The 24,962-nt window shown below is 38.5% G+C and overlaps 1 pseudogene; it reads left to right on the plus strand.

The window, feature by feature from the left end:
* Positions 1-24,702, plus strand: LOC118846746 (annotated as a pseudogene).
* Positions 24,703-24,962: the final 260 nt, after the last annotated feature.

Here is a 24,962-nt window from a genome sequence, read left to right on the forward strand (position 1 = left end):
ATGGATAATCTAGAAGGTGGTGTTATCAAGGAAGTTGAGAAGGGAAGTTCCAGGAGGAAAGATGGTAAGTTCAGTTTTTAACATATTGAATATAAGATATCTAAAGGGCATTCAGATCAAGATGTCCAATAGGCACTTGGAGATGTTTATCTAAAGGTCAGGAGAGGGGTCGGTCTAGATAAATAACTTCTAGAGTACAGTAGATAGAGCACTGGGCCTAGAGTCAGTAAGACTTGAGTTCAAATCCAGCCTCAGACACTTACTAGCTTTGTGATCTTTGCCAAGTCATTTAACTTCTGTTTGCCTCAGGCATCATATAAATTAATTAGTAATAATAAATCTGAGAATCATATGCATATAGATGATAATTGAATCCAGAGAGAAGAGGTCTGGGATAGATCTTAGGGGATACTCATGGTTGGTACAAGCTAGATTCACAGTCAGTCAAGACCAAGAAGGAGTAGCCGGAGAGGTCAGGGCACAACCAAGAGAGAGCAGGGTCATGAAAACTTAGAGAGAAAAAATATCAGGGAGTAAAGGGTGACCAACAATGTCAAAGGCTGTACAAAAGTCAAGAAGAATGAGGAGTAAAAAAGAACCATCAGATTTGACAATTAGATTAATGGAATGTACAAGAAAGATGGAGAAGCTATACCAGTCAAACTACCAAATGATTACTTCATAAAACCAGGAAAAAAATTATACCAAAATTCATCTGGAGGAACAAAACATCAAGAATATCAAGGAAATTAGTGGAAACTTTTGAGGGAAGGGAGCATAATAGTACTAGGTCTCAAATTAGACTACAAAGCCATAATCATCAAAACCAAAATGGCACTCGGTAAGAAATAAAGGGATTGATCAGTGTAACAGATTAGATTCACAGTATAAAGAAACAAATGTGTAGGAGCTTAATGTTTAATAAACCCAAAGATCCCATCTATGGGGGGGTACTCACTATTTGACAAAAACTGTTGGGAAAACTAGAAAACATCTTATACTTTCTACCAAGATAAGCTCCAAATAGGTACATGATTTAAACATAAAGGTGGCATAATAAATAAATTAGAGGAACATCAAAGATGTCAACTCTACCGATAGGGGAAGCACTCATTGCCAAATAAGAGATAAAGAGGTTAACAAGAAGTAAAATGGACAATTTTGACTACATACACTTAAAACGTTTGTGTACAATCAAAACCAACCCAGCTAAAATTATAAGAGAAATAAGAAATGGGAAAACTCTTTGCAGCAAGTTTCTCTCATAAAGGTCTCATTTCTAATATATACATACATACATGTATATGTGTGTGCATATATGAAATATATATACAAAATTGATTCAAATTTCTAAGAATAAGAGCCATTCTCCAATTATGGTCAAAGGATATGAATAGGAAGTTTTCAAAGTAAGAAATCCAAGTTATCAATACCTATATGAAAAAACATTCTAAGCCACTAAAAGAGAAAATTCAAATTAAAACAACCCTAAGTTGCCACCGTATTCTCATCAGATTGGCATAATAGCAAAAGTGAAGAAGAAAAAAAGAAGATGACAAATTCTAGAGGGACTGTGGGGGAACAAAAAGGCACATTAATGCATTGTTGATAGAACTGTGAACTGGTCCAGCCATTATGGAAAGCATGTGGAACTATATAGGCATAGTTTTTTAAGCTTTTAATCTGTGCATGCCATTTATACCAGGAATACTTCTATTAGGTCTATACTCCAAAGAGATCAAAGAAAGAAGAAAATAACCCATATTGAAAAAATATTTATGACATCTATTGGTAGATAAGAATTAGAAATTGAGGCATAGCTGAACAAGCTATGGCATATGAATAATAAAATACTATTATGCTGTTATAAAAAAGTGAAGAAAGGAATAATTTCAGAGAAACCTGAGGTGACTTGCAATAATTGATGTGAAAATAAGTGAGCAGAACCAGGAGAAAAAAAAGGTATACAATAAAATAATCCTATAAAGACAAACGACTTTGAAAGACTTAGGCACTCTGATCAGTACAATGACCAATCACAATTCCAGATGTCTTATGATGAAGCATAGAACCCTCCTATAGATAGTGAGGTGATAGACTCAGAGTGAAAAAAAATGAAGTACTTGTATGTGTTTAAACTTATACTTATATAACACACACACAGCCAGTCCAATAATTTGTTTTGCTTGACTTTTTCTTGCTTTCTTTATGTGGAGGTAGTGGAAGTGAAGAGAGAGAGAATGTATAAGAAGGTAAAATCAAATTGACATTTTTAAAAACTCTTAAACAAGTTCTAAAATGAAATCATTGGTAATTTTGGAAAGAGTAGTTTCAATTGAACGATGAAATTGGAGGCCAAATTGCAGAGTCAAGACAGTGAAAGGAAAAGACATAGAAGCTCTTGTAGATGGCTTTCTCAAGGAGAGTAACTTTACAAAAGGGAGGGGAGATATAGGATAATAGCTAGCACATGCTCAGATCAAGTGAGAGGTAGTGTTATTTGGACAATGGAGATATAAGCATGTTTGTAGGCAGTAGCAAGCATCTAGTAGACAGAAAGATTAGTAAGAGAGTGGATGGAGATAGAGTAGAAAATCTGCTGAAGACAGGATAGAATAGGATCAAGGGTTTATGTTGCCTTTATATGGAGAAGGACTTCTTCATGTGAGGTGGGGTGAAGGAGGAGATAGTGAAAATAGGCAATTGTGATATGAGAAGAGGTGAAAGAAGAGGAAGCTTTCTGCAAATAGCTTCACTTTTCTCCCAATGATATATGAGGCAAGATTCTTATCTAAGTAGAGAGAAGAAGGGGAACAATCAGAAGCCTAATGAGGTATTTAAAAAAATTTGGAAAAGCCACTGAGGTGAGTGAAATAGTTAATTGATTAAAGAGGTTAAATGGGTTGCTTTTCTGCAATGAGGGCCCAGTTGAGACTATGTACCAAATTCGTAGTGGACCCAAGTCAACACAATTTCACAATTTTCTCCAGCTCTATTTAGTAATGAGTGAATATATGTGAAGGCAGCAGATGTGGGAGTAGTCCAAAGTTGGGTCTTGGCAACACATAATCAATGATAGATAAGGTATGAAAGATTTGAGTGTTGAGGAAAGAGTAAAGTTAAATTGGTTCACCAAGAGGTGAAGGCAAGGAAGGAGAATGTAGCCAGTGCAGGTGTGGTATGCTGGGAAAAAAACTAAAAGGTGGAGGAAGTCACAATGAGGATAAAGAACCAAGTTTGGGATTGTAAGGCAGAGGGAAAAATAGTATGATAAAATATTATGATCAGATGAAGGAATTTTTAAGTGTATGTATAGGAGAGGAATACATGTAGTTGATGGCAAAATCAGTGGTATGATCGTCTCTGAATTTAGCTGAGGTAGAATGGAGGAGTAAATCATAGAAAATGAGTAAATTGAAGAACTGGGACATTTGAGAGAGGTTTTTTGAGGGTGTGTCACTATGTAAATTGAAAACCCTTAGTATGAGGGCAGGAGTTGGGATGGAGAAAAAGACCTTGCTTGACCAAGTACTGAACTCATTGAGGAAGGAAGGATAATGTCCTCAGGTCAGTAGATAACAGTTACCAGAATCTTGACCGGGTATAAATGTAAATCAAATGACTCTAAATGGAGGACAGCTTCCTGAGTGTGGTAAAAGGAGAGTCTGGAAGTGACAATGGGGATTGAGGTATATTCAACCCCACTACTAGGACCAATGAATATAAGTGAAAGTGCAAGCTGTATTAGAAACGGCAGCCAGGGAATCCTTGTCATTAGAAGGGAGTCGGGTTTCAGTGAGTGCCAAAAGATTGAAAGAGAAAAGAAAAGATTTAAGATGAAAGGAAGCTGGAGTGGAACATTAAAGTGGTAGGGTTAGAGGTATGGGTGTAAGAGAGTAGGCAATTGAAGATGGGAAATAAGGTTTGTAGGGGGACATAGAAGTAGTCAGTATCTCTGAGACAGGGAGAGAATTATAGAGTAGGAGTATGGTAACTATGGAGGAATGAGTTCAAACAGATTGAAGAAGGTCCATAATTAGATGATTCAGGGCCCTCCCTGGATATCCAGTCTTGTGGCAGGAATTAATGATGAGTTCTGTGAGGCCTAAGAACCATTTCTGAAACACTGAAGAAGGTTCTAGGTTCATAGACAGTGATCAAAGCTTGGAGGGTATCTTGGATTGGGACCAACATAGGAGTTCCCTGGGAAAACTCAGGAGCGAGGAAGCCTCAGGAAGCAGTGGTTGGGATCAGTCAGTATAACATAAGGGTCTATTATGGGAGGAGTCCAGATTGATCATAAGAGAGTGAATTAATTTTCTTGTTTCAGCTCTGGAAAAAGTGCTCGATGATCCAGATCCTTCCATCAAGCGGATGGCTGATTTTACCTATATGTTATTTATGGAAGTAGACAATGAAGTGAAAGACAATAGGCTTAAAAAATATTTCAGAAAGTTAATCCATTTCTACCAATTCAAAGACACATTGCTTCTTTATAATTATGGAGGTAGAGATGCTCTTCTCTCTTTTGTAGAGAGTGACAAACACATAATAGAACATATGGAAACAGAGGGCAGTGAGAGCGTATCATAACATTCCAATACCAATATTTGATAGAGGCTTCGTGTCCACAAGACAAAATCTGGTTGAAGGCCTATTTGCCTAAATTGGTGTTGGAAGGCCCTGCCACTGCTTCATTTTTCTGTATCCAGGTATACAATTTAGGGAAAATCCATTGTGTATCAGTGTTAAACACAAAGGCTAGAAACTCTTATTTTGCCAGATGTACCAATAAAAAGAAAACAGAGGATGGTCATAATTATTTTGGATATGGCCCTAACTCTTTCACAAATGACATAGGTTTCACCCCTGTAGTATGTATGCTTACCGGTGAAATCCCAGATGCATGAAATAAGAGATTAAAATGTATAATATATTTACTATCATCTCCCAGGTCCCTAAATACATTATTTTCATTCCCACCTCAATTGTTACCTTGTCTCCTATCCAAAGCCTACATAATCTATAAAACCCTAACTCAGGTCTCCATGTTCTTCAGCTCACACAGATACTGCTGATCTCTGAGCTTCTGTTGCTCTGTAACTAACACCAGCACACATATAGTTACCATTTAACCCTCTAATAGTGGTTTCAAGTCTTTTATTTCCTCAAATTTATAAGCTCTCTGATGGCAGGTTTCATTCTTTAAGTGTCTTCTATATAGAGCATCCCAAAAGTCTTAGTGCAATTTTAACCTTCAAACCTAGGGTTTCTTGGTCAACCTCCTTTTGATAAGCTTTTCTGGAGTGAAGGAGGCTGATCCTTATATCAAAAGTGATATGGCCAAAAGTGATGCACCTAGTCAATACCAGGTCTTTACATCAAACATTTCAGCATAGCACTCACTCTGGAGTGGGTCTTCCAACACTCACTGGCACTAGTGGGTTGGATCCCCAGAGTTCAGGTGGTTAATTGTCACCTTAGAGTTCTTTGAGCAGCCCTGAGGATTTTGCTTTTCCACTGATGCTATAGCTCAAAAGCCCCTAAAAGTGTGCTTCCCTGCATGATTATTGGTTGATGTCAGTCAGATAATTCACTTTTTTTTAAATTAGATTTTTATTTTAGTTTACAGCACTTAGTTTTACATGTTCTTGAGTTTCAAATTTTCTTCCTTTCCCTTCCCTCTCCACTCTCCCCCAAGACGGCATGTAGTCCAATACAGATTCTACATAAACCATTGCATTAAACTTATTTACACAATAGTCATGTTGGAAAGAAGAATCATGACCAATGGAATGAATCATAAGAGAGAAGAAACAAAACGAAAAAAGAGAGAGAGAGTAAATAGTTTGCCTCAATCTGCATTCTGACTCCACAGTTCTTTCTCTGGATGTAGCTAGGTTTTTCCGTCATGAGTCCTTTGGAGCTGTCTTTGAGCCTTGTATTGCTGAGGAGATCCAAGTCTACTAAAGTTAGTCATCACGGAATCAACATGTCTGTTGTTGTGTACAATGTTCTCCTGGTTCTGCTTCTCTCACTCGGCATCATAATCATTCCAGGTTACTATGAAGTCTGTATCATCCCCATTTCCCCACAATAGTATTCTATTACATTCATATACCACAACTTGTTCAGCCATTCCCCAATTGATGGGCATCCCCTTATTCACTTTTTAAAAACAGGCATTTACTATGGTGTTATAATTAGCACAAAATACTCTCTCCCCACCCAATCCCCACCCCACCCCCCCAAAAAAAGTCTGTGACACTTCTCCACAAGTACATTCAGAGTCCAGGGGAAAGTGAGCTCAGGCTTAGAGCAGATGTGGCCAAGAGATCACAGACTTTAGTTTCTATAAGTCCTTTTCTTTTCCTGGGGGGTGGGTATTCATGAAGTTCATCCCATGTTTAACATTTCTATTGGATTCCTTGAAGAACTCTTAATCTATCTTTACTCATTGCATCCAGTCTGTCCCAAGCTCCCAACGAAGACACCGCCATCATGGTAATGTTGCAAGAATATGGATTTCAAAAAATCCAAATCATATGGTAATCTAAGATTCGCAAGGTCAAGGAAAGGGGAAGGAGGGAGTTGGTGAAAGAAACCCATGCCAAGGCCAAGAACTCTCTCCTGCCACCCAAGAAATTCCTTCTCAGGGGTGTGGCTAGAGGGTTCCATCACTAATCTAATGGGCTCTCAATTTTCTTATTCCAAACCAGTTCTCTTGTTTTATATGTGCCCCACAGAATGTGACCAAATCCTTCAATGAAGAGAAATGTATATTTAAATCTAGTTGAAATTCTTGGCTTGAGATATCCAGGCCTTTTTCATACCTAGGTCACTCCTCTAATTGAATCAATTGACTGACTTCTGACTTCTGAGGCAGCTAGGTAACCCATTGGATTAAGTGCTGGGCCTGGAGTCAGGATGATCTGAGTTCAAATAGTCTCTGTTTGCCTCAGTTTCTTTAACTGTACAGGGTGTCCCTAAAGTATGGACACATAGGCAAACATGCATAACTTGGAATATTAATAGATCTTAGCCCCCTTGACTTCTTTTCCTGGGATGTGCTAAAGGAGAAGGTGTACTTAATGAAAATCACAGATGCAACACAATTTATTGAATGCACAAAGAGTGAATTGCTAAAATTGATGGCAATGTGGAGTTACGGCATCGAGTTCACATGAATCCTGCAAAGCGCATCAACCTTTGCATCGCAAATGATGGAAATCATATTGAAGATGTTATTTGTTAATATTCCAATTAAATAAAATGTTGTCGAAAATTTCATTCATTTCATTTCTTGAAAATATATATTTTTGCCTATGTATCTAGACTGTAGGACCACCCTGTAAAATGGAGAGAGTAATAGCACCTTACCTCCTAGTGTTATTATAAAGGTCAAATGAGATATTTGTAAAAAAAAAAAAAAGCACTTAGTATAGTTCCTGGCACATAGTAGGTGCCACGTAAATACTTATGCAAATATGTATTTCCTTCTCTTCCTCCTTCTGATCTGACAGAGGTATCGCTAGTGATACATGGGGTAGGGGGATTTGACTGATCAACTCAATCAGTCCCAACATTTACACCCACTTGAGAAAATCTGCCATAACTTGCATCCTTCTGATGCCCACTGAGGGCTCACCTCCACACCATGGTGAAGCAGGGAAGGAGGATTTTAGAAAAGGAAAGGGCTAGATTATGAAGGGTTTTACAAGTCAAACAGAGGAATATTAACTTGATGCAGCAGGGGAAAGTAAATGAAGTCATAGGGAACTCCTTCTACCTCCTCCCTCAAGAGGAGAGGGGAAAGGAATAAGGAATAGTCATGGTCCCCAGTTCCGGTCCCTTAACACAGAGTAGAGAGAATGAGTAATGTGATTTAAGAGAAATTCCCATCCATCCTACCCTACCCAAAATATCACCATTAAACTGACTGAAAATCTGCCAATTAAACAATTCATTGGGTAGGACAGCTTTCAGAAATTTGCATTTTTAAATGGATTAATTTAATCTGATTGCTTCTTAACATCTTACTGAAATCCTGAACATGGGAATTTTGATGGAGGTGGGAGTATAAGATGGAACTTGTAGGAAGGCAGGTATGGGTAGGTCTGTAATATAAATGAAAACTTGGGGACCAAGAAGACTTTCTAGAAGGTACTGGTCTCCTAGAGAAAAGGAGCTATTATTGCTCAGCTGCCAAAGTGACTTGCCTGAAGTGCATATTTGACCATGTTACCTCCCCTACTCAATAAACTCCGGTGGTTCCCTATTGTGTCCAGGATCAAAAATAAAATCCTCTTTGACTTTTAAAGCCCTGCACATCCCTTCCTACATAAACAGATCAAATGACATAATATGCATCATGCTTCAAAAAATTAAAGTACTATATAAGTCCTAGCTGCTAGTATTAATAATTATTACTATAATTATTATCTGTTCATCCCTTCCATATACGTTCTCTGCAATCCAGCAACATTGGCCTTCTGGATGTTCCTCACACAAGACACTCCATCCCTGGACTCCCATAAATATCTTCCATGCATGGCATGCTTTCTCTCCTTACTTATGACTCCTGGCTACCCTGACTTTTTTTTGAGACTGTTCAAATCTCACTTTCTGCAAGAAATCTTTCCTGCTCTACTCCCCATTCACCTCCTCCATTACTAGTACTTTCAATCTGTAGTTACCTTCCATTTACAACTTTTTGCATCTGTCTGTCCAATTAAAATGTAAGTTCCTTGAGGGGAGGGAATATGGACCATATTTTTGCCTTTCTCTGTAACCCGAGTGCTGAGTCCAGGGGTTGACACATAGTAGGTACTTAATTAAAAAAATACTTTTTGATTGATAGTAAAAAATTGCTGGCTTGGGAATCAGAGAGCCTGAGCTCATACCCTGTTCTGTGGCTTCCTACAAGTGTATGTGTTGCAAATAGGCAAGTCACTCAATCTTTCTAGCTCCAGGTCCCATCTGCAGTTCTAAAGATAGAATATAATGTGAAATTTCATTTTATGCAGAGAGGGAAGTTTTAAGGAAATCCATTTGAAGCACTAAAAGATGACTCTTTACTTCCGGAGATAAGCCCCTCTCTTCAGGTGTTTAACCCTTGGATGAATTGTGGTTAGCTCAATCCAGAGGGATGGGGAGATAAGGAAAAAGAGGAATACAGAATTCCAGTATCAGCCCCACACATTTATGCCCACACTGGGACTTCAATAAGGGAAGTATTTAAGGAGAGAAATTACCAGAGGCAAATGCTAATATCATCTACAAGGGGCCAGTGCATGGTGCCTTGCAGAGAGCTGTGTGAGATGAGACCAGGTGAGATAAGAACAGTACAGTAATGTGGGCAGTCTTCTGGAGCTTCTGAGTACTTTTCCCTTTTGGATCTGCATTTGTATATGTGGCCATACACTACTCACCTGGGAGACCCGAGGAAGGTCAGGGGTCCGCATCCCTTGAGCTATCTACCTGGGTAGCTATTGGGAAACATCCTGGACTTCTCTAGATTGCAGACATTGGTCAGACCACTGGGGAGAAGAGAAATGATGGACTGTGTGTCAGCCTTGCTGACTTATCTAACCACAGGCTAAGCTTATCTACCATTCCTTGGGTACCACAACATATAATATATGAGCAAAGGTCTGGTGTGTCTTCTGGGCAGCTAGGTGGTACTTTGCATAGAGTGCTGGGTCTGGAGTCAGACTTATCTTTATGAATTCAAATCCAGTCTCAGACACTAGCTGTGTGACCCTGGGCCAGTCACTTAACCCTGTTTTCCTCAGTTTCCTCATCTATAAAATGAGTTACAGAAGGAAATAGAAAACCACTCCAGTATCTCTGCCAATAAAACCCCAAATGTTCGATTCCACCCAGAATTATACAAAAACTAAGGAGCCCACTCCTGAGAAGTCTTAAGTCAACTCTTTCAATGAGCATGAGCTCTCTGCATACCTAATACGATTCAATGCAACAAGCATGTATTAAGATCAGGAAAAAAACAGCTGAAGTATTAACTGGAACAGGATACCACTGAAATATAGAGGGCATTGGCAGCACTTGTATTCCACAGGTAGAAATCATTATGCCTAGCATCTATTTGTTGAAAATAATTCATTAAAATAGGAAGCTATATCAGATTGCTTGCCATCTTGGGGAGGAGGGAGAGGAAGGAGGGGGAAAATTTGGAATTCAAAAGCTTGTGGAACTGTATGTTTTAAACTAAAAATAAATAATTAAAAAAATAGGAAGCTATCAGGACATATTTCCTCCTTCAAGCAACCATGCCTTATGTGACCTCTTCTCCAGCATGATTTCACCATGTTCTCTCCTAACTTCTCACTGACACCATTACAACGCTCATTTCTTCTATGAATTTCTTCTTTGAAGGTTTTATTTGCAATGAGTGCTCTTTTCCTGAGGCTGTCTCTGTGTCTCATTAAGTGGTTCTTGCCCTGGGGGTCAGATTCCCTAGTTAAAGCTCTGAAAGAAGACCAGACACATAAGGACTCTGGAAAATGTTTTAGCATTAAATCATTTTTCGATTTAACAAACATTTACTTTTTAAATAAATGACCTTTTTATTATAAATATAAATATCAATAAGCACAAATGTGCTAATAAGTGAAGAATAATTTTTAAAAGGTTATTGCATATGAAACCATCAACTTCTGTTATATTTTTCCCACTAAGTATGTCTTTAAAAAAAAAAAGGTTTTTTTGGTAGAATTGAAATTGAACATGCTAATTCCTATATGGCCCTGCTTGTCTGTGTCTCCTGTTCTCTGTTTCTGTTTAAAATAATTCACATAATTCACTGATATTCTTTTCTTTTCATAGAATCACTTTCACTGTGCTTCCCCTTTACACTCCCCACCACCACCAAACCCCCCCCAAAACTAACAAGTATAGCCCCACAAAACACATGATCTTGTATGAAAATTTATGTCTCATTTTTCACCTTAAGTTTATCAATTTTTTCATTAAGAGGTAGGAAGTATGTTTCATCATCAGTCTTCCAAAGTCATTATATATATCAGAGTTCTTAACTAAGACTTTGAGGACACCCTGTATATATATACATACATATATATATATATATATATATATATATATATATATGTATGTATATATATACACACATGTATATGTATGTATGTATATGCAAATTGTGCAAGATATAAAATTGCATTATGTGTCACTTTTAAGACAACAAGTTTTAGGCAAGTTTATAAAATTGAGATATAGTGAAATCCTACTGGAGTCTGGTCATGGAAGACTGAATTATGTGTTATGGGCACACATCATGAAGATGGAAATGAGCACGAGACACCAAAAGGTTAAACAGACAGAGCAAAGACAAATTTTGTTCACTTCCAGGTTTTTCCCAAGACTGGCATGGCTATTATGGAGTAGTTATCATGCTGAGTCTTACACAAGAGGGAAAGTTCAGAGACTGCACCAAACCCTCTGTCTTCCTTATTCCTTAATTCCAGTAACATTATTTAAAAAAAAAGAGGAGATTGAGTAAAGCATTGGGAAAAAAACAATCATCTAAGGAGGCAAGTAAGTTAATCAATTGAAAACTGATTTTTAACAATTAAAAATGTATCTCCTAGGAAATCTCAGGCTAATTTTTTTTTCACTTTTTCCCATAAAAAGGGAGGAATTGCCTTTTGGGATGTGCAAACATGTCTTGCATCATTTATGAAGCTTTTGTTAGTAGCATCTACAATGAGAAGTTATGACTTTAGATACTGGGGCCAAACCTCTACAGCTGGAATTCCGTAGATGATTAGTGGTGGGAGGAGAATTTATTGGACTTGAATTACTCTAATACATGACTCTGATAAATCTAGGTACATAATAAATGTTATTGACCACCTTGCTGACAATCTCAGATAAGTAAGAGCAAGGTGGTAAAGAGTTTGGCTAAACCATTCAGGTGTTGTCTATACAGTCTAAATACATCAGATAATTGCTCATTTCTAAATAAACTATAATTTTTAAATCTCCTCTATTTATTGTTAGGATTTTTTTGAAGAACTCAACTATGGAGGAATCAACCTCAGTTTCTTCTTGAATGATAAAATGTTGCTGACAATGATTTTATCTTAGTATCCTTGGTACTCTATTTCTGTACTTCAATGGTGGCACCCTTGTAGGAGGTGATACAGTACCATACAAAGAGCACTGGATTTTATGAAAGAAGACATGGGTTTGAATCCCATTTTTGCTATTGACTCACCTGTGGAATCTTGGATGAATCAATCTAGACCTTAATTATTTCATCTACAAAGTGTATTCAGGACTGGGTGACCCCCTAAGATACCTTCCAGTGCCGAATCATCCAAAATCCTATGAATTGCTGTATGTTCTCAAGTCCACTTTAGTATAAAAAAACCATCTCCCTGAATGTCTGTTATGTGCAAGGCATTGTGCTTGACCCTGGTGATGTAAAAATGAATGATGAGAGACAACATGGTACAATGGAGGAAGTAGTGAACTTGGAGTCATGGGACCAGAGTCCAGATCCTGACTCTGTTACTTGCCTGTGTGACCTTGTGCAAAATTGCTTAGCCTCACTGGGCCTCAGTTTCCACATCTATAAAATGAAACATCAGATTACCTCAAAGGCTCTATCCAGATCTAGAAATATACGATCTTATGCCTTTTCAGGTTGGTTATGAGAAGAGCTGAGATAATTGACAAGATACTTCTAGTTCTACCAGGGTACCCGTCAGCTCTACATAACTGATCCCTAATTCTCTTCTGTAACTAGTCAGGCAAATTGGAGAACCTGACAATAGCATATCTGGATAACTCATGACTATCTTCCTCACCCATAAGTCACTCTTGCTTACCTAACATAAGCCAGAGGTGGAAAAATGAGGGTGTAAGAAAGACACAGAAATACAAACACACACACACACACACACACACACACACAGAGGAGATGAGAGAGAGAGAAAGAGAAAGAGAGAGAGGTGGGGGGAAGAAGGAAGGGAAGGGAAGGGAAGGGAAGGGAAGGGAAGGGAAGGGAAGGGAAGGGAAGGGAAGGGAAGGGAAGGGAAGGGAAGGGAAGGGAAGGGAAGGGAAGGGAGGGAAGGGAAGGGAAGGGAAGGGAAGGGAAGGGAAGGGAAGGGAAGGGAAGGGAAGGGAAAGGAAGGGAAGGGAAGGGAACGGAAGGGGATGGAAGGGAAGGGAACGGAAGGGCAGGGTAGGGGAGGGGAGGAAGGGAAGGGGAGGGGGGGGAGGGAGGGGAGGGGAGGGGAGGGAGGGGAGGGGAGGGGAGGGGAGGGGAGGGGAGGGGAGGGGAAAGGAAAGAAGGTGGTTAATTCCAAGTATGCAAAAACATGCCAAAAAAAACCATGCAAGACAGTCCCTGCCCTCAAGAAGTTTAGATTCAAATATAGGAAGACAATGCATAAAGGGTAAGGAGAAGCGGGTAGGAGATACTGCAGCAGCATGGTGTAGAGATGCCAGGAAGTAATTTGGAGGTAAGATAAGGTAACAGCTCAACTATCAAAGACCATCATACAAGGGGGTAGAATACAAGATGCTGGTGGGAAGGAAATGAAAATGAAGAGGCAGTACAGAAGCCAAGACAGAAATCCATCTGCCCTTCAGATGTGATTCTTTTCTGTGAATCAAAAGTTTCCTTTGTTCATCAAAAAGTCTTCTTTTCTTTTCTATGATAGTGGTTGTAATGTATGCATTTGTTTAAGGGTGGGGATTGTGGTGGGACTGCGGCTTGGGAATAGGTGGTGGAGACAGTAGATATCAAAGGACCTATCAGAGAACATCATACCAGGGCAGAGTGACTCCAGGGCTCTGGAGGGAGTGAAATGAAGATGAAGATAAAAGACAGACACCCACCTGTTCTGCTTTGACTTTATGCTGTGAATCCAAAGTTCCCTTTCTTCATCAAGACTCTTTTCCATGTCTAGTGCTATTTATTGTCCTTGCTTGAGATAGGGAAGAAAAGGGGGAGAAGGGAAATTTATTAAGCATCTATCATATAGCAGACATTGTGCTAAGTACTTTTCATTTGATTTTCACAGCAACACTGTAAAGGAAATGCTATTATTGTCCCATATTACAGTTAAGGAAACTGAGGCAGTCAGAGGTTCAGTCACACCACCGTTAAATGTTTGAGGCCAGATTTGAACTCCCTGATTACAGGCCTAATGCCTATATATATACTTCTTCAGGGTCAGAGGGCATCACAATCATGTGACTCAAACTCATGTGGCTTAGGCTTTCTTGTGACTTAAGCAGGTCATCAAAGACTCATGATTCAAACAAAGACAAGACTCAGTCAAAGGCACTTGATTGCCTTGGTGCCAAGAAGCACTCCAAAAGAAAAAAAAACAGCAAAAAGTCCCACTTTGCTTGCCATTACAGAGCTCTGGTTCACCCCTCCTTGTGCAGCCTAGTGGCCCCCCATTCCCAGGGCTTACCATATTGGTGCTGGACTTCATGTGGACCCCTGATTAACTTCAGCGCACTGCAGCTTAGAAATCTCAAGCTTGAGCAACTCACCAGCCACAGTTTCTCCAGTAGCAGGAATTAAAGGCATGTACCCAAGCTCATCCTGTGCCAGAGACCAGCTGAGGACTTTAGGATATGTAGCATATGTAAAAGAAAACTTAAGAGATCTTCAAATATTTTGTGGACTCTTCTTATAGGATTAGATTTGTTAAGTTGCAGAAACAGATTTTCAATCATTATCAATTAATCCTCATTTATTAAGCACCTACTATGTGCCTAGCACCATGCTAAGAGCTGGGGATACAAAATATCCCTATATCTAATACTCAGTATTAAAAAAAAACAGTCAGATCTAGCATTGAGATTGTGCCTCAGAGTTCCCTAAAAATGGGTGCACTCAAATAGAAGCTACCTGAATATTTGTCGGGACTCTGTGGAAAGGATTCCTCTTTTAATAAGTGATGACATCTTCTAGAGTTCTGACATTCTGTGATTCCATGAGTCAATGCTTCTACCATTAGGTGATATCTAAGCTCCCTTCCTTTCAGTTTTAACATTCAGTGTGATTCTGGTTCTGTTTGTGGGAATCTGGGAAGACTGTCTTGACTAGATAGAGTGTTTTATACAGTGGGAAGAACACAGGCTTTGGTATCAGAGAATCAGAGAACTGGCTGCCAATACTTAATGTCTGAGGGGCTTTGGGAAAATCATCTCACGTCCATAGGCCTTGGTTTTCTCAGCTGTAAAATTAGAGGTGAGGGGAGAGACACTCAAAGCCCTCTAAGCTCTCTTTAAGCTTTGAATCTATTAGCCCATAAGTATGGGAAGTTGGGGGCCAGGATGAAAGCTAGATGGTAGAGTGAGCAGAGCTCTGGACTTGGAGTTAGGAAAACCTGAGTTCAAATGTAGTCTCAGATTCTTGCTAGCTGTGTTACCCTGAGCAAGGCACTTAACCCCTATCTGTTTCCTTTTACTAATCAGTGAAATGGGATACTAACAGCACTTACCTCCCAGGAGTGTTGGGGAGATCAAATGAGATAATATTTGTAAAGTGTTTTGAAAATCTTAAAGCACTATGTAAAGGCCAGCTATCATTATTACTGTTATTATTTTGTTTGCTTTTCATGATAAGGCCACCTTAGAATAAGACTTCATGTTTAACCAGAAGTCACATTTTTACCTCCCCTTTTCCCATTTCTTGCACAAGGCCAACCAAAAGACAGTTTGCTCTGTCTTAGACACCAAAGGTCAATGACAGATGATAATATTAGAAAGTCATTCCCTCCCCTTCCTTTGAAACACAGCAAACTGTCCCTTAAGGCCAATAGCTAACTGATTATGAACCAGTATGAATGGGTTTCTGGATTCTGTAAGTACTAGTAACTCATATTTAGGAGTCTATTATGGAAGGTCTTAAAGGCCAAGAGGAGGCACTGAACAAATTAAGAAGTATTATATTTTACTTACTGTACTGATATTGTACTAAGAAATAGTGAACGATGGAAGTTTGAGCAGAAAATGACGCAATCACAGTGTTGTTTAAGGAAGATTAGCTTGAAAGTGGCCTGTAAGACAGTTTGGAAGTAGAGAGAGAACAGAATCCTGAAATGAGGTAGCCAGCATTTCAACTAAAAAGATGATGGTGGAAACAGAGGGTGTGGCCTTTCATTTATCTAAAGCTTTTAACTTTTCAAACCCAAGGTTTTTCTTTTCGCTTTTTACTAACATCTCTTTTCCCATTTTTATCCTTCTAACATCCGTTTGAGGTAGGCAGAATGAGCATGATACAGATTAAAAAACTGAAGGCCAAAGAGATTATGTAAGTTTCCTAAATTGAGGTTATACACTTGAATCTATATCTGACTTCAGTCCTACATTCTATCTACCTCATCCGGCTGTCTTCAAAAATGATTCCTTTTTTTGAAGACTCAGCGACAATAATTGAATTCAGCCAAAGAATTTCAAAACTGTAGCTCAGGGATATGTTTTTGTTCGGCTTCATTTTTTGATGTAGGCTTTTGATTTCAGCAGTGTGGCAAACTCCACCATCATAGATGAGTCACTCCTTTGTAAGGTATAGTCTTGGAGAGTGGGCTGGGGCATGAGAAGGTTAAGGGTTATCCCCCATGTTCACTCACCCAGCATATTTCAGAGACAGAACTTGAAACACAGGTCCTCCTGAGCCCAAGGTTGGGCCCTATATAGCCTTATTGTTGAAATATAGACTAGAAATCTATTTCCACGTATATTTATTTTAGTGAGACCAGAAGTGATTAACAGTCACAAATAATAACCTTGCTTTTTAGACATTAATATTTTAAGTGGGGGGTGGTGGTGGGAAGAGGGAAGGGGACAGGAGGAAAGGAGGAAGTAGGGCTTTATACCTCCCTCCTTGGTATGAGGAAACGAGCAGCTATGATATGAAGTAGAGCTAGTAACAGCTAATATTTATGTAGTGCTTGAAGGTTTGCAAAGTGCTTTACAAATAGTCTCACTTTATCCTCACAACAACTGCATGAGGTAGGTGCTTTTAAGGCAGACAGAGGTTAAGTGACATGCCCATGATCACAAAGCTAGTAAGTGTCTGAGGTCAAATCTGAACTCAGGTCTTTCTGACTCCATGTCCAGAACTCTATCCACTGTGTCACCAGCTGCCTGAGCTTGAATCCTGGTTCTATTACTTAATTCCTATGTGACCTTAAACAAGAGTCACCTTTCTGAATCTCGGTTTCCTCAGATGTAAAATGAGGCAACAAAATATAGTAGCTGGCTCAGAGAGTTGTAAGGATCAAATGGGATCCTTTAAAAAGTATATAGCCCTTTGCAACCCTAAGGTACAGTGGGTGTGCACCATGATTATCAATTAGGGGTAAGGGAGAGCCCTCCAACTGTTGCAAAACTTAGTGCCATTGAGAAGACTTGAATTTTCCATGAAAGAGATTGAGCCAATGGAGCAAAACATTTAGCAATGAGAGGCAGACCATCTCTGCCAAGATTTGTTGCAATGAGCAAACATTTAGGTGTAATAAAATAAAGAACAGCAGGTACTTGAAGGGGAATTTGGGAGTCATGAGTAACTTTCCAGGGGAGCCAGAGCAATTAAATCAGTAGGGTAGTCTTATTTATCCACAAGTGCTGCCATCCTCCCAGAATGTGAGATATTTTGGTTACTCCTTGATTATAAGTAAATCAATAAAATCCATCATCTAAGACTAGTGTTTATTAGAAACTCATGAAATAATCCCCTCCATCAAATCTTATCTAATTAATCTAAGCAATTTATTATAAACAGCAAGTTTACATAACCAGAAGAATGTGATTAGGCTGTTCCAAATGTTCGCTCTTTCTAAACTCTTTTCACAAAAAGTCCAGATGTTTGATCCAAGCAACTGTAATCTTGCTCATATCATTTTCTTCAAGTTCAATAGTTATTTCTTAGCTGCCTACTATATGTAAAGCACTGTGCCAGGCATTGGGAGAAATGCAGAGTTTAGATAGCCCCTGCTTTCAGTCCACTCTATAATCTAATGAAGGTGGGGTGGGTAGAAATACTATGTACTTTCAGTCATTATAAAATGTAATATTGTATGACAGACGTATTGGAGAAGCACAAAACAGAGTTTTGTGGAGCCTTGGTGTGAGGGGAGACTACTACTGTAAGCAAAGATTTGGGAAGGTTTCATAGCAAAAGTGACATTTGATCTGGATGCTAGGAACTGGTAGGAATTCAATGGGGACAGAGAGATTGTTCCAGGCATAGGGAATAAAATCTCAGAAGCAAGGAAATGTGATGCCTGCTTAGGAATAGAGTGGTCCAAGGTGGCTACATCATGGATTGGAATTAATATGAGACAAGGAATTAATACAGAGGTTCTTGGCCTTTTTGTCATGAACCCCTTTAAGTAAAACCTAGAGATCCCTTTTGAAAATGTTTTAAAATGCATTAGAAAAAAATCCTTGAATTACAAAGGAAACCTACTATTTAGAAATAACAACTATCAAAATATTTTTAAGTAGATTTATATGAGACAAGACTAGAATAGTAGGATGATACCAAATTGTTGAAAGCCTTGAACGCAGCAAAGGAATTTGAATTTAATTCTGTAAGTAATAGGAAACTATACTTCAATACACTGTTGAATCCATGATTTCCTCAGTATGGATATCCTGCTCACTGGTGTATGTAACCCCTCCACACCTGCTCATCAGTGCAATGCTTGCTTGAGTCTTTCCATAAATTATAGTATCATAGATTTAGAGCTAGAAGGGTGCTTAGAAGTGATTGAATCCAATTGTCTTATTTTACAGACAAGGAAAGTGAGTTCCAGAGAGGCCCAAGGTCATGTAGGTATTAAGTGGCAGAAACAAGTTTTCAAGCCAGGTACTCTCACTATAAATCCAGGGTTCTTTATACTGTACCACATTGCTTCATATATTTCACAGAGGATCTGTCCAGTGTACTAAAAATCTTTCTTTGTTTTTTGTCTTTAACACTTCATATATTTCATATGTATCTAATACTTCATGAGCATAGCACCTGAACATCCGTAAGTATCACTTCCTGTGAAGCTAGTTAAGTTCTGTTTTCGTTTTTAATGACAGGCGGGACATGATCAGATAAACAACAAAGGTTAGTCTACCAGCTTTGTGAACAAAGGGAGCGAATAGAGGCAAAATGAGGAGGAAACACATGAGTTTGGTCTCAATAGAAACCAGGGATTCTAAAAAAAAAAAAAAGAGTTGAGAAGGGCATGCATTCCAGGAACTAGGTGTGTCCTATTGAAAGGCACAGAGATGGGAAATGGGAGGTCAGGTTCAGGAAGCAGTATGTCATGTTGTCTAGAAATGTAGAATAAGCCAAGGGGGAGTAATGTGAGATGAGAGTGGAAAGTTAAGTGGGGGTCAGATTGTCAAGGGCTTTAAATGACAGGATGATCATACATAATTCATATTGAGCAATAAATAGGAAGCCATTGAAGTTTTCCAAACAGGGAGGTGATATGCTAAGACCTGTGGTTTAGGAATATCAATTTGGCAAATGTGAAGATCCAATTTGGAGGGGAGAACAATTAGGAAACTATTGTTCTTTATACCATTTTTCCATCCAAGTCACCACTAATAATTCGCTATATTCTATGCCCCTTTCCATTGCCTTTTGAATAATCTGTAGTTTCAGTTCTTTTAAGATCACATTGTTTCATGTTTTATTTTATTGCTGCTGTTGTGTTTTTACTGTTTTGTTTTGCTATTTTAAGGAATGAAACCATGGGGGATAGTTGGGGGTCGGAGGAGCTGGTGTTTAATTGAGCAGTAACTATGGTACATAAAGCAAAATGTTTTAGTGGGTTTAAAAAAACATTCACTAAATAAAAGAGAAAACTTTATCTCAGCTGTACATGGCACTTTCAGAAAAACTGACCATGTGTTAGGGCATAAAAATCTCATAGCCAGATGCAGAAAAGCAGAAATATTAAACGCACCCTTTTCAGATAATAATGGTTTAAAAATTACATTAAAAAGGCTGTGGAATCGTAGATTAAAAGCTAATTGGAAATTAAAGAGTCTAATCCTAGAGAATGTGTGGGTTGAAGAACAAATCATAGAAACAATAAATTTCATTAACGAGCATGACAACAATGAGATAACATTTCAAAATTTATGGGATACAATCAATACATCACTTAGGGGAAATTTTAGTCTCTAAATGCATATATCAATTAAATAGAGAAAGAGTAGATCATTGAATTGGGCATGCAACTAAAAAAACTAGAAAAGAACAAATTAAAAACCCCCAATTAAACACCAAAATGGAAATCCTGAAAAAACTAAAGTAGAGATTAATAAAATTGAAAGTAAAAGACTGTTGAACTAATATATAAAACTAGGAGCTGGTTTTATGAATAATAAAATAGATAAATTATTGCTTAATTTGATTTTTAAAAAGAAAATGAAATTATTAGTATCAAAAAGGAGAAGGGTGAATTTACCACCAATGAAGATGAAATTAAAGCAATTATTAAGAGTTATTTTGCCCACTAACATTCCAGTACAACTGATGATCTAAGTGAAATGGATTAGTCTTTGCAAAAATATGAACATTCCAGTTTAACAGAAGAAATAGAATAGTTAAGTTTATTTTTTTAAAAAAAGAAATTAAATGAGCTATTGATGAGCTCCCTAAGGAAAAATCTCCAGGACCAATTGGATTCACAAGTTAATTCTACAAAGCATTTAAGGAACAATTCATCCCAATACTATATAAACTATTTGGAAAAATATGTGAAGAAGGAGTCCTACCAAATTCCTTTTATGACATAAATATGGTTTTGATACCTAAACCATGGAGAACAAACACTGAAAAAGAAAACTATAAACCAATTTCCTTAATGAATATCATTGCAAAAATGTTAAATAAAATACTAGCAAGGAGATTACAGCAACATATCATGAAGATCGTACAGTGTGACCAGGTGGACTTCATACCAGGAATCCAAGACTGGTTCAATAATAGGAAAACTATCAGCCTATTTGACCCTCCCAATAACAAAAACAACAAAAATCATACGATCATCTAAATAGCTGTAGAAAAAACTTTGACAAAATACAAAACCCGTTCCTATTTAAAACACTAGAAAGCATGGAAATAAATGGAGCCTTTTAAAAAATGCTAAGTAGTATCCATCTAAAGCCAAGAGCAAGCATTACCTATAATGGATATAAACCCGAAGCCTTCCCGATGAGATCAGGAGTGAAGCAAGTGTCCATTTTCACCACCATTACTTGATATTGCACTAGAAATGCTAGCTATGGCATTGATAAGAAAAAGAAATTGAAGGAATAAAAACAGGTAGTGAGGAAACAAAATTATCACTCTTTACAGATGATATGATGGTACACTTAGAGAATTAATCAACTAAAAAAAAAACTAGTTGAAACAACAACTTCAGCAAAGTTGTGAGATATAAAATTAACCCATACAAATCATCACCATTTCTTTATATCACCAACAAAATCAAGCAGCAAGAGATAGAAAGAGAAATTCCATTTTTTTTTGTTTTCTAATGAAATTTTTATTGATTTTTTTACATAACCCAAACTCCCTCAGTATCCTTTCCCTTCCTGCTTCCAGAGAACCATCCCACAAAAGTTAATATTTTAGTGAAAAAAACAACAGAAAAAGGTTATATATGTATGTGTATGTATATATATATATATTTTTTAAAAGTTGGAGAATATGTGCAATGCACCCACTCTACCTCTGCAAAGGGGTGGGGATATTCTCTCATATCAGTTCTTTGGAACCATGTTTGTTCTTGGTAATTTTACAACATTCTCCCCATCTCACTCTTTTTTTTTACTTCTTTATTAATTTCTTTTCTTATTTTAATACCCAAGTTTTCCAAGTGTTCCTCTCTTGATGAACCATCCTATATAACAAATAATATTTTAAAGACAAAAAGAAAATGAAAAGAGGAAAAATCAGCAAAACTGATTAATACATTGGAAATGTGTGGAGTGTGCAGATAAATGTTTCACAATTGGTTGGGTGGGGGGCAGGAAGGAATGTGCCCACAACACACTAAGTTAAATTTGCATTAACATTTTCATCACTTTTTTAAGTCTAGACAATCAACAAAACTATAAATCGAAGACTAATTTGTAGCATTAGCTGATTTTTGAGGTACAAATGCTCACAATGGAAATTTAACAATTGGCTCTCCCCATCCTATTAGATCTGGCTCTAGCCAGAATCTGAATGTACCAGACCTGTGTTGCTCCCACCTCTGCAAAAGGATGGAATGGAGGCATTTTCTCATCTCTTCTTTGGAGTGATGCTTGTTTTTTTTTTTAATGTTTTTATTGCTGTCTTTATTTTTTTACATCATTGTTAGTTTTCCACAGTATCATTATCCATTACTTCTCCCAGAAAGCCATCCCATTTAACAAATAATATTTTTAAAGACAGGGAAAAAATTATCATAAATGATCAATACATAAAAAAGTCTGAAAACATATGTGCTATTTCATACTTGTGGATCTCTGGCCTCCGATAAGGGGAGTGAGGAGAGTGTCTTCTTGTCTCTCCTCTTTTAAGCCATGTAGCCGTGCTTTTTTTATGATTTCTCAAAATTCACTGTTCTCTCTGCCCTGGAACTGCTCTCCTGCAAGTGCTCACAGCCATCAGGATTCCTGCCCCTCTCTACTGTACTCTCCAGGTGCACGTTAGCTCCTTCTCCCCCATAGCCACAGCCAGGATGTGTCTGGTCAACACAGCTGTTTGGCATCACTTGACACTGGAAGGTCCTTCAATCTTCTCCTACTCAGCCATCAGAACCCCACACTGTGTGTGAGATGAAAATTTCTAAGGCTGAGGCTGCCTCTGAACCCTGCTGCCCCCAGGGCCTGTTTATGGTTTCTGCAGTCAGCCTGATGATGTTTGCACTTTACTCAGGCCAAATCTCGGCCCCTGGAGGTTAGGTCTTTCCTGGGATCTTCTCAAATTTTCTTAGGAGGACAACTGCTTTACCCCATGTTTATTTCTGCTACTCTAAGGTGATGCTCAGTCTTTTTTTGTAGAGGAAATTTAGAGAGTTGAAAGTTTCCTGACCTACTCTTCCATCTCCCCAGATCCAAGACAGTCTTAAAAGGGCCAGAAGTAAAATTTCTATCCACTCCCAGAGAGAGAACTGATGAATTCTGAATGTACAAGGAAACATACTTTTTTCAATTTATTTATCTTTATTGTTTTATTTTGTTTGTGTTTTCTTTTGCAACATGGTGGAAATATGTTTTGCAGGACTTCACATGTATAATCAAAATCAAATTGCTTGTCTTCTCAATGAGGTGGATAGGGCAAGAGTAAAAGAGAGAATTTAGAATTCAATTTTTAAATAATTGTTAAAAATACATGTAATTGAGAAATATTTAATAAAATAAATGAAAATAAGAAAGAAAGTGGGGTATGACTGCTTATAGACTAGAGAGTTCTATGTTCCATGTTTGGGGGGCATGTGCCAGCTGTGCCACACCAGCACTCCTCCTTCCCCAAGAACCCCCAACCCAGCCTGGGCTTAAATCTTCAGCAGGCTGTGCACTCCTGCTCTAATCTGCCACTTAATTCCTCCCACCACGTGGGCCTGGGGCCAGAAGCAACAGCAGCTGTAGCTGCCCCACCTCCGCTGCACCCCTGGCCGGTAGCTGAACCTCGCACTCCTTCCACTCCTACAGCTTTTCCCACTAACCTTCTCTGTTGTCTTTGGTGTTTGTGGATTGAGAAGTCTGGTAACTGCTGCAGCTCACTGATTCAGGGTGCTAGGGCCCGCTCCGCCCGGCTCCCGGTCTGGTTGGTCTGCTCCGCTCCCAGCTCCCAGCTCCCAGCTCCGTGTGGGATAGACCTCACCCAGGGACCATCCAGGCTGTCCTGGGCTTCCCTCTGCTGTTTTGTGGGTTCTGCAGTTCTAGAATTGGCTCAGAGTCATTTTTATAGGTTTTTGGAGGGTCTAGGCATGGGAGCTCACGCTAGTCCCTACTTTCCTGCTGCCATCTTGGCTCCCTCCCCCCTAAATAAATTTAAAAAAAAAAGAAAAAAAAAGAAAAGTTGAGCAGTGACCTGAAAATCCACGGTTTGGAAGCTGGAACTGATGAGAAAGGAATGGACTAGTCTAAAAACAGAAATGCAAAAGTCTAAACACAAGGACCCAAAGGTCAAGCATGCCAAGTGATAACATGCAACATGCCTACTGTGAACTCAAGAGAAAATGTTTAATTTACATCTTGTGACTCAAGTATCAGCCAAACTACTAAGAAAATCTAAAATGCCACCTACAATAAAGAAAGCTTGTGTGCTGGTCCAGTGTGTTGAAGACCTAGTGAAGGACTGCACAAAATTACATTTGACATCTTTAACTGCAACCTACAAAAGACATGCTCCTCTTCTCCTCTGTCCAGGGATATATTTTATGAGAGACAGCAAGTCTCTACTCTTGGGCAGATAATGAGAGAGTCATCCCTATTGGTGGTACAAACTTTCAAGAACTAAATTCCTATGACAGAAATTCTTTAGAAGAAAATTCATGGATATTCCCAAGCCCCCCCCCAAAGGCTAGTGAGACAGCATTTGGTGAAAGTAAAAGTAAAACACCTTCCCCCAGCCTACATCACCCCGATTGGCATAATCCAAACTACCTTTACAAGAACTAATTCAGAAGAGACTTGCAGTTGGTCACTTTGGGAAAAGTTGTCTGGCATTGAGAGGGTGTGTGAGAAACACATGTAAGAAATTGATTCCCAGGGAACCTTGAGTCACACTCTGAGAACCACTGCTCAAGGGCATAGGAACTAACCTGTCTACTAAGGCAGGGAAATACAAGGATATATGGATCTATAATCCCCCCATGGGTTCAGCATCATAATTTACTGAGGGTCATTCTCTGACTTCATATCTCAGTTCAAGTAATTTA

The sequence above is a fragment of the Trichosurus vulpecula genome, chromosome 4, assembly GCF_011100635.1.
Source record: "Trichosurus vulpecula isolate mTriVul1 chromosome 4, mTriVul1.pri, whole genome shotgun sequence".
Lineage (NCBI taxonomy): Eukaryota > Metazoa > Chordata > Mammalia > Diprotodontia > Phalangeridae > Trichosurus > Trichosurus vulpecula.